Source organism: Cupressus sempervirens, chromosome 9 (assembly GCF_028749045.1).
Source record: "Cupressus sempervirens isolate cs-2001-9-10 chromosome 9, ASM2874904v1, whole genome shotgun sequence".
In the NCBI taxonomy this organism is placed as follows: domain Eukaryota; kingdom Viridiplantae; phylum Streptophyta; class Pinopsida; order Cupressales; family Cupressaceae; genus Cupressus; species Cupressus sempervirens.
In genome coordinates this window covers 258,152,066-258,161,002 of record NC_143126.1, presented here as the reverse complement: position 1 = coordinate 258,161,002, position 8,937 = coordinate 258,152,066, and positions in this window count along the sequence as shown.

The window sequence follows — 8,937 nt, the reverse complement described above, 5'->3', positions numbered from 1 at the left end:
GTGGAACCAAGATTGTTCTTGTAGGTAGCTTTGTCAAATCTGGACTTATCAAATTCATTCTTCTCGCTATTATCCAAGTTACTTATGTCCTTCTCAACAATACGTTTTACCCTAGTAGTCTTCTCCTTCATCCTTGGTTTAGAAGCAATCCTCATGGATCTACAAAAGGTTTCCATGACTTCCAAATCTAATTCCAACAGGTGAATTTTGGGCATAATTTTAGGTGTTTTACCCATTTTGGCCTTAGTCTTTTTAGAAGATTCTTTTTTTGGCCTTTTTGTCAATTTGTAGGTTAGACCTAGAGACAAGGGAATCTTGTGGTGTGGGTGGTGGGGACTTAGGCCTCTTTAGACCCTTCTTTTTACCATATTAGGCAAAAAAAATATAGTGGAGGGGGTCAGGGAAGAAGGAGCACTTTGGACTAGGATATTTCTAGGGGGATACAAGGAAAGATGGAATTATAAAGCCTGAGCATAGGACCTTGATGAAAGATACAATTCTTTTACCTCGTTCCCTATATTCCCTAACTTCCTTTATGTAGACTTGAGGGAATGAGGAAAGTAAAAAGGAAAGAAAACCAAATCATGGTATCTAAAGGGATTAAGAAGACGAAAATGGTAGTAATAATAGACACCAAAACACCCTTCCAAGGTAATTTATTTCATAAAAACCATAAATAACTTATCCCATGGTCCTAGGAGATCTTCTCTATCAAATCCACCACAGATCTTAACAAATTTTTCTCCTTTGCAGAAAGATTTGTTGAGGCTTTTTTCATCGGCAACGTCTATACAGCCACGAAAATGCACTTTCATACGAAGGAGAGGACTTAGTCAATTTTTTAAAAAGTTAGAAAAAGCAATGTAAAGGAAGTGCATTTTCGTGGCTGTATAGCCACGGGCTTTTTCATCTACTACATGACTAACTTTCTTCAATTTTTTGGCCTTCTATTGAAAGCCAAGTAGCTTGGGAAATTATCTCCTCATTTACTTCGAAGGTAATACCACCTATTATGACCTCCTCTCAGTCCAAATATTTAAAAATTAAAGGGATCAATATTTGACAAAGTCATTCATGGTTTCCATGAGCGAAACAAGACCCCCCTCATCTAAAACAATCCACAATTTTGGGTCATTGATGTTTTTTACTTCTATCTCGTCTTGTTCAACATGGACCCTATCCCAAACTATTTTTATCTCCTCCAATTTTGAAATACTAGTAACACCCACAATAGCGCTCTTGTAAAACCATAGAAGCTCAAAATCATTGATAATATTAATGTCAAAATAATCACCCATAAAACATATAAAAGGGTGAAATTATTGCCATAGATTATCCTCCCTAAGGCAAGTACAATCTAGCCTAGTGAGGCATGTGGAAAGTCTTTTGGCTTGAAATTAGCCTTCTCAAGCAATAACTCATAGTGGATTATTATGGTGGATGGTACTGCATTTTTTTATAAGCTAAAAGAAATAGGAATGGTTAAAGCCAACTTATAAGTAGAATAGATAAACTTCAAGAAATATTTCTTGTCTTGGACAAATATCAATTTGGAGTTAAAGGAAATCCAAAATAAAATTCAAAGGGAGGCATATGTTGCTAATTATTTGTTAGAAGAAAAAGAGCTTATTATTCAATACCATGATATCATTCCAAGGATGAGGATTTTTAAAAATAAAGATGGTAAATTTGGTTAGCCTCTAGAGACATGAATACCCAATTTTTCATGTCTAGTCTAAAACATAGGGAAACAAGTCATTTATCTCATATTCAAAGGATTGTAACAAGAATATAGAATGAAAATGATATCTTAGAGGTGGCGATTCACTTATTCTCCAATATTTTATTTGTTGAGGATATCGTGGATTGAAATTGACAAAAGGAACTTATTAAGGACATCCCCATTTTAGCTAGTGAAGAATGTAATAAGTTTTTTTTAAGTTGTCCTTACTGTAGATAAAATTAATGAGGTTATTTTTTCTTTTGAGGATAATAAATCCCTGAGACTTAACAGTATCTTGATGTTCTTCTTCTAGATCTTTTGGTATATTATGGTGGAAGATGTTAGGAACACAATTAAATAATACTTTGGATATAAAATAATTATTATAGAGTCTAGTTCAAATTTTATTGTACTTATTCGTAAGCTCCCTATTGTTGATAAATTTGATGCCTTTTATCCCATCATCTTATGAAACTCCATCTACAAAATTTTGTCTATGTTCTTATGTATAGATTACTTCATTGCTTCCTGACAAAATGGTTTCATCCTATGTAGGATAGCTTTAGATTCCATTGCTACTATACATGAAAATATTAACTCTCTAGATACTTCTAATTGTCAAGGCTTTTTTCTTAAACTAAGTTTATCCAAAGAATATGACCAAGTGGATTTGCACTCTCTCATTAATATTTTGGAGGCTTTCAATTTCACCAAAAAATTATTGATTTGGTGTGGAAACTATTTTCCTCTTTGAGATCTACAATGCTTATTAATGGATCTCCACCCCATTTCTTTGAGGTTTTTATGGGACTTAGACAAGGTATTCCTTGTTTCATATTATGTTTACTTTGTTGGTTGAAACTTTTCAGGGGTACATGCTCAAGATGGTGAATATTGGGTGCTTAAAATGTCCTAGACCATCTTTGTGTTAGCATGAATGTTGATGGTATTCCTTTGAGGGAGTGTCCTAAGAATTTATAGAATAGTTGGGGAGTTTGACATGTTACATTGATAAATGTGTTTGTCATTGATTTCAACATAGTATTATTTCTATAAAGATTGGTAGAGTAATAGACATAGAACAAGGACGTACATACTATGCATTGATGATGAGATCAAGCGTAGTTGAGGATATATTTTGCAATATGTCCTGATGACATGGACAATTGCACATGCAGTAAGTTGAAGACATGTGGAAGTTATTCATGATTTACAAAAGATAATGTGTAGACATAGTACTTGAGAAGTGGTTTCAGGTGATCGAATTGTATCTCCTAATAGGGATAGAATTGTGTTGAGAAAAGTTAGATTGGTAGCCTGATGATGATGTCAACAAGTGCACGAGGTCCAAGATCATGTGTGAAAATTTATAATTACTATGAGCTGACAGTATTTTTAATTGCGAAAAGATATAATGAATTGTAATATCTTAATAAGTTCCTATTATAATTAATTGGGAAAGCTTCAAGGCTCACTCAAAGAATTATTTTGAGGATATAGTATAAAGCAAGGTTATTTTTCATTGTGATGAAGTGTGTGAATATGTGTAATGTAGTGCCTACCCTTAGTTTACATTTTTGCTATTATCGTTGAACTCTTTTAGGCTGGTTTTATGCTTGATTATTAGTAGTATTGTTTTGAGATTATCAGATATTGTTTTACATTCAGTTGATTATATGATGAGATCACTTGGTACTCTATACTTCATGTATGCATGATAATTATTTAGTGATTTTAGTAATTGATGATGATTAATTAGATGGACTATTATGTCTTCTTATGGATAATTACCCCATACTGCATGCTTATGGTGTGCATGTATGTTTTCTTTATGTATGGCATTTTTTATGTAGTTAAGGAAGGGAGTCGTAGTCACCTGCTAGTCGGAATCTATGTGATGCACTGCTTTCTGCCATTGCTTATTTAGCTTAGTATATATGTGTTTGTACATGCATGGATTTTATGCAAATTCTAGGTCCCGGGTATTGACTTCCCTGAATTGCTAGGATGAGTGTACCCTATCGCATTATCTCAATGGTAAGAGTGGGGAGATAAATTCTTAAGTCCAAATCATAAACCTTTAAGCCATTTGTCCTAGAAAATTAGGACAAGTATCTGAGTTGTTTACCTTCTGAATGTGTCGAATGACGCTGATTCATAATTATAACCCTTTAGTTTGATCTTGTATGTGTTTTTCTATCATGAGTTTTCGTATATTGTTTTATGAGTCCTCGGTGATTTTTCTATTAATTAAGTCAAATTAAATGATTAAATTAATGATTTAATTTAATGAAAAATTATTATGGTATTTTTAATATTTAATTATATTTAATTAATTGAGAGATTAATTAAATAAAAAGAACTAAATTTGAAGATAAAAGTTATAAGAATAATTTTAGAACGTAATAATATTTATTTAATTTAATAATATTATATTTGGAGTTCATTTTTAAATAAATGCTAAATACTATTATTATTTAAGTTAATAAATATTTTATCATTTAACGTTCAAAAATAAATTAAGAAGTGGAAAAGATATTAATTTATTAAAAGTTTTAAGTTTGCATAATGTGTGCATGAGATTAATATTTAATAAATTAATTGAAAAGAGAAGTCAAGTGAAAATTAAATAAAGTTATTTTATAATTCAATAAACATGCATGGAAAAGATAAAGAAAAGATAATAAGAGTTAAAGTCTAGTGAGCAAGGAGTCCTCTTGCGTGAATGCACAATTGGTGCCCTGATTTTAGGAGAGAACTACTTGTCACCAATTGAGGATTCATTTTTGAGGGACCGCAAATTTTAGAAGAGCAAAGGATTTCGGAAGAGAGAAGGTTTTGAAAGGAGAAATTTCTCTCACAATCTTCTTGGGTGTAGTGATTAACATCACAGTCCAAGTACTTGCTTGTGATTATTCACACAATTTATTACGCTTTTCTTTCCTTTCCTATCTTCTTCATGACTGTGGATTGATTGTCTGTGTTTTACTGCGACAAATCTTTCAATCTTGTAATCTGGAATTTTTGATATGCATGTTGTTTTCATCTATATATGAGAAGATTAAAACATCAGAGCAATCCTCCTTCTGTAGAATTAAAATTTGGAAATTAAATTTGGGAGGGGTTTTGAAATAAAAGAAAATTTTATATTAGAAATTTGAATGGTTAATTATATCTTTACTATTAGACTAAGATTGCAAATGTTCATAAAAATATATATATATTTAAAAATCGTATTGTTTGAAACTACTTTATAAAATTTAAATAAATTTAAATTTTTTAAAAATATAATTTATTGGGGTTATTTTATAAAATTTAAATTAAAAAAATTATTGGGGTTAATTTTATAAAATTTAAATAAATTTAAATTTAAAAAAATTATTTATTGGGGGGAGGTGGGGCCACCACACCCCCAACCTCCCATCACCCCATGACTGGCGGCACTAACACTACTGCCATAGGTATTGCGACAACAGTGCTGTCACAGGCCCTACGATAGCAGGGAAGCCGCACGACTCTGTATTAAAGCTGACGGGCTTTTCAAAAAACACAGGTAATTTTTTTATTATTATATTTTTAAAATTACAAATTTTATTATATTTTTTATTTATTAATAAGTTTTAATATTATTTTCATTAATATTTAATAATATTTATTATTAAGTGTTTTAATAATAAATGTATTATTATTTAATAATGTTTATTAATAAATTTTAATTATTAATTTAATTATTTAATAAATTTTTTAAATAACATTATTAATTATTAATATTTAGTAATGAAGAAGACAAACATTGAAGTTTTAAAATTTATTTACTTTTATTAATTAACCCTGATTTTAATAAAATTGTAAATTATTTTATTTAAAATCAATGAGTATTATCTTAATAAATTTAAATAAATAAATAATTACCCTTTTTATTATTTCTAGGAAATTGACTTTGAATATATGGGGTAATTCAATAATTTATTCAAATAAATGAATGGGTTAACTTGTAGGGTAAACTGAGAATCTCTTTACTTGAAACATACATTGAATGAAAATTGAAAACCTTACACTTAACTCGTCATTAGGTTTTCAAAATCAAACCAAACTACAAAACCTACACTTTGTTTATCTGTATGTTGTCTATGTTTTGGGTTTGGGTTGACTAGAGTGTTGACTAGTTCTAGGATGTCTACTAGAGGCTTGGGAGTTCTGTGATTGTGGTAGTATGCCGACTTGATTTTGATCTTTTTAACTCAACCATGGTAATGTGTTGGTATGCTCTATGATGAGTTGTATTTATTGTTCGTTATTGCTCTCTAGTGTTCTTGTGAGAAGCTGAGGTGAATGTTATGACATATTTGACTTAATCATTTTGGAGTCTTCAATCAATTGTATTTGGATTGCTTTCCAGTCACTTTTATAGGACTGGGGCATTTGTATGATTTTTTTTGGTGATGTCGTACTATGACATATTTGATTTAACCATTTTGAGTCTTCGATCGATATTTTTTGGATGCTTTCCAGTTGCTTGTAGAGAATTGATGTGTTATTGTGAATTATCATTTGATGCTTTCCAATCACATGTATGGGACTGAGGTGATTTTATATGATTCTTTGATTTATACTTTTATGAGCCTAGGGTAGCTTATTTATATGTAATGTCAAGAAGTGGCTTGCAATGGAAGCCAGTGCCCTAAGTGGCTACCAGGGTAACCCATTGTAAGTTGTTTAATAAGTGAAAACACTACACTAAATGGGAATAAAATGAACCTAACAAGAGTCTTTGTATGTTCTCGTCCACCTCGAGTGCTAGTACAAACCAGGATGGGAGTAGAGAGAATGCTTGGTTGTGACCTTGCATCATTAGTATGCCTTGTCAATATGAGAGGATACTAGTGCCACATAGGGATCACTAGGGGGTTGGGGTCCTAAGAGACTGCCAGGGTAACTCTAGCATGATTCATGCGATGACACTTGCCCACTTACATAGTAGGTTTCCTATGTGTCTCTGTGTGCCTCTAGGTTTAGATGTCGATTTATCTTGGGACCTTTGAGTTAGATTACTTTTAGGATTTCATGAACTTAGAGAGTGCTTTTGATATTTGGATTGATATCCTATTTGGGACTTGAGACTATCTCCTCAACACCATGGGAGTGGACCATTTAGGTTCCACACAGTCGGGTGGTAGTGCTTTTTACTCTTACCATTGAGATTCGTCCGTAGATACTGTGGTTGGAGTTTCCTTGTTTGCATTTCCTTTCATACTATCCTTGTATCATTATGATGGATGTTATATATTATGATGGATGGCTATATCTTATAATAGATGTTTATATCTTTTATGATGGATGGTTTCATTTATTGTATTGTACTTTATACCATGGATCCGAGGATGATGATGTAATTCTATTTGTATAAATATATATTCTTTTAGCCTTTCATACCCTGTGACATGTACAATGGATGATTGAGCATTCCAAAATTTATTGCCAAGTGGCATTCGAAACAAATGTATATTATTTAAATAGACATTGGACTTTTAATTATTGTTTCATATGGATGTGGTATTTATTAGACTTAGTATTAATTATATTTAAATGTGATTCAACATCTTGGGATCCTTAAGGAATGCAACCTGTTATGTATGCTTATAGATGATTGTATGTTATTGCTTTTACTACTTTATGTTTGATGTGTATGATATTCTTTCTTGTTCAAAAATAAATAAAAATTGGCATACTTAGTAAAAACTTTACGTTAATTATTTTGGATCCCTTGGTGAGGCGTTACATGTAATGTGTGTAAGTGTGAATTGAACAAGTGATATGTGAAGTTTGTAAATGTGAGTAAGTAATCAAAGGGATTAGTGTGATGCAAATTTGAAGATCTGGTTTTGAGATCTAAGAAGTATTTGGTGCAATATTGGCACGATAAGAGGACAAAGAAAGAGTTTTAGTTGTGGAGTTTAGTTTCATTTCTATTATTTTGAAAGGAATAATACATAGGCCATTTGGACAATGAGTTTGGTGGTCTTTCCTCTGAAGTTGTTTGGACAATGGGTCCATCTGTCTTCTAGAACTCCTAACAGGGTTGGCAGAACTCCTAAAAAGGTTAGAATCTCCTAACAATGATTCAAAGTCTCCTAATAAGACTTATATGTACTAAATATATTTCATTGGCTCTTAACAGAGTCCATCCTTTTACAAGGAACTTCCATATTAGTCCATCATTTTGTGGGTAGCGTCCCCACCAGGGTTTTCCCTCTAATCAAGGGTTTCCCGAGTTAACATATATGGTGTTATTATGTATGTGTATCTTCTTATGGTTGCTGATTATATTGTTCACATGTTTAAGGTTTAATAAGATTGATAAATATTATATTGATCTGATAACTTATTCACTCCCCCCACCAACCCCTCTTAGTTATCTTGGTGGAATTTACTTTCTAACAATTGTTATCAAAGCATCAGGTCCTTGAAGGAAAAGCTTAACAATTTAAGGAGATTAATGGTGGGTCATTTTAGAAAAGAAAGTCTCTAAGTTTGATGGAGTTAAGTATGATAGCTGGAAAGAGAAGATGAAGAAACATCTGTTATGCATGGGTCCAGGATATTAGCTAATGACAAAGAATGTAAAGAAGATTGTGAAAGATAGAAAACTTGAAGAATGTAGTGAAACTGAAAGAGATCTTATGTGTAACATGCTTGCGAAAGAAGCACTTTGTTTAGCTCTTCTTGAAATTGAATATAGTCGAGTAAAATCCTTAGATTCATCTCATGAAATTTGGAAAGCTCTGGAATCTACTTTCAAGGGTGATAATAATGCTAAGAGAATCAAATTACAAAATTGGATATGTTTGTTTCAAGAAGCTAAAATGGTGGAAGATGAATCTGGAAGAAGTTATATTGGTAGAATATCATAAATTGTTGTAGGAAACTTGTAGATATATGAGTTGTTGGTTGGGAGTCCCTTAGAATAGTAGGGCCCACTTTTCTTTGTACCCACCTATCAAGCTTTGTAATGGATCTAAAAATGAAGATGGGACTATATGGAAGAATTTGAAAAATTTGACACCACCATTCAAGTCGACAACACAGATGATTGAACAAGTGATATCTTGTACTGAGAAATTTACCAAAGAGACTCTTCTTGGCAGATTGGAAGTAGTAGAAATATGCTTGAAATAGGCTAGAGATTTTCCTAGAGTGGAAACTGCATTTAGTTC